This window comes from Cannabis sativa, chromosome 7 (assembly GCF_029168945.1).
Source record: "Cannabis sativa cultivar Pink pepper isolate KNU-18-1 chromosome 7, ASM2916894v1, whole genome shotgun sequence".
NCBI classification, from domain to species: domain Eukaryota; kingdom Viridiplantae; phylum Streptophyta; class Magnoliopsida; order Rosales; family Cannabaceae; genus Cannabis; species Cannabis sativa.
This window is the reverse complement of record NC_083607.1, coordinates 28,381,513-28,383,988: the sequence shown is the minus strand read 5'-3', so window position 1 is coordinate 28,383,988 and position 2,476 is coordinate 28,381,513. Positions and strand designations below refer to the sequence as shown.

General features: G+C 43.3%; 1 non-coding gene across 1 annotated transcript; it reads right to left on the bottom strand.

The window, feature by feature from the left end:
- Positions 1-442: 442 nt before the first annotated feature.
- LOC133029393 (small nucleolar RNA R71) lies at positions 443-549 on the bottom strand. The gene has a single exon (XR_009683517.1). It is a non-coding gene; the product is annotated as a small nucleolar RNA R71 (small nucleolar RNA).
- Positions 550-2,476: the final 1,927 nt, after the last annotated feature.

Here is a 2,476-nt window from a genome sequence, read left to right as displayed (position 1 = left end):
CATGGCTGAAAATTTTGATGATGATGGGGTTGCTCCACAAATTGCTAATCCCGTCATATTGGCAGATGATCGAGCAAGGGCTATAAGGGAGTATGCAGCCCCCATGTTTAATGAGCTCAATCCAGGCATTGTGAGGCCTGAAATACAAGCACCGCACTTTGAGCTCAAGCCAGTGATGTTTCAAATGCTCCAAACCGTGGGGCAATTCAGTGGGTTGCCAACTGAAGATCCTCACCTCCATCTCCGTTCATTCTTGGAGGTGAGTGATTCTTTCAAGATCCAAGGAGTAAGTGAAGAGGTGTTAAGGTTGAATCTATTCCCATTCTCACTACGAGACCGAGCTAGATCATGGCTCAACACTTTGCCGCCTGATTCTGTGACCAATTGGAATGACCTTGCTGAGAAGTTTTTGAGGAAATACTTTCCTCCTACTAGAAATGCCAAATTCAGAAGTGAGATCATGTCTTTTCAGCAACTTGAAGATGAGTCCACAAGTGATGCGTGGGAGAGGTTTAAAGAACTCTTGCGAAAGTGTCCACATCATGGCATTCCACATTGTATTCAGATGGAGACTTTTTATAATGGCTTGAATGCAGCTTCTCGAATGGTGTTAGATGCATCGGCCAATGGTGCTATTTTGTCGAAGTCTTACAATGAAGCATTTGAGATTTTGGAGACCATTGCAAGTAACAACTACCAATGGTCCAACACTAGAGCTCCAACAAGTAGAAAAGTGGCGGGGGTCCTTGAGGTAGATGCAATAACAGCTTTGACAGCTCAAATGACTTCCATGACGAATGTTTTGAAGAATTTGAGTATTGGGAACGCTAAAAATATTCAACCAGCTGCTGCCATTCAAAGTGATGATATCTCATGTGTGTTTTGTGGAGAAGGGCATGCGTTTGAGAAGTGTCCATCTAATCCGGAGTCCGTTTGTTACATGGGAAATCAGAATTTTAATAGAAACAATGGGGCATTCTCAAACTCTTACAATCAATCTTGGAAGAATCATCCTAATTTGTCTTGGGGAGGTCAAGGAGCAAGCTCAAGTACCGCACCAGCCCAAGGAAGACAAGCATATCCACCGGGTTTTTCACAACAACCCCGACATTCACAACATGCTCAAAATGCCCAACCAAGTTCTTTGGAAAGTCTAATGCGGGATTATATGGCCAAAAATGATGCGGTGATACAAAGTCAAGCTGCCTCTCTTCGAAACTTAGAGTTGCAACTTGGACATTTGGCCAATGAATTGAAAGCTAGGCCGCAAGGGTCTTTGCCTAGTGACACGGAGAATCCAAGGAGGGATGGGAAGGAGCAATGCAAATCCATTCACTTGAGGAGTGGCAAGCATCTGAAAAATTCCGAGGAGGAAATAAAGGGTAGTGGGGAGCCCACTTCAATCCAAAACGACGAAAAAGTGAGTAAAAAAACTGCCCAGAAAATTGCTGATACAGACCAGTTGATACAGCATCGGGTCAGCAATCTGACAGTCAGCAATCCGCACCAGTATGTACTAAACCACCCCTTCCATTTCCTCAAAGATTTCGGAAACAGCAGCAAGATGGGCAATTCAAGAAGTTTTTAGATGTGTTGAAGCAGCTCCATATCAATATTCCCTTGGTGGAAGCATTGGAACAAATGCCAAATTATGTCAAGTTCTTAAAAGACATTTTGACGAAGAAAAGGAGGTTGGGAGAGTTTGAAACTGTAGCTCTTACCGAAGGATGCAGCGCCATGTTGAAAAGTAAGATTCCACCGAAGTTGAAGGATCCGGGTAGTTTTACAATCCCTTGTTCTATTGGGGGGCGGGATGTTGGAAGAGCTTTATGTGATTTGGGTGCAAGCATCAACCTCATGCCTATGTCGATCTTTAAAAAGTTGGGTATTGGTGAAGCACGTCCTACAACTGTTACATTGCAACTTGCTGACAGGTCCATGGCTCATCCAGAAGGAAAAATAAAAGATGTTCTAGTACAGGTTGACAAGTTCATTTTTCCAGCTGATTTCATCATCCTAGACTATGAAGCTGATAGAGATGTGCCTATTATCTTGGGTCGACCATTCCTTGCTACCGGGAGAACTCTGATTGATGTGCAAAATGGGGAGCTCACAATGAGGGTGAATGATCAAAAAGTCACCTTTAATGTGTTCAATGCTATGAGATTTCCGGATGAGATAGAAGAGTGTTACCGCATAAGTGTAATTGACTCGATAGTGGCTGAAAAATTTCACAAGGAAGCTTGGAGGGATGAGAGATTTATAAGTTCTTTTGATGAGCTTGAAGACTTGAGTGAAGATGAAGACAACCAAGTTGCTTGGGTGGAGCCATTGCAACCCATTCCTAACTTCAAGAAGCCCTTTGAATCTTTGGAGTTGAAGGAAAGTAATTTTAAGCCTCCAAAACCCTCCATCCAAGAACCACCGAAGTTGGAGTTGAAACCCTTGCCAAGCCATCTGAAGTATGCCTATTTGG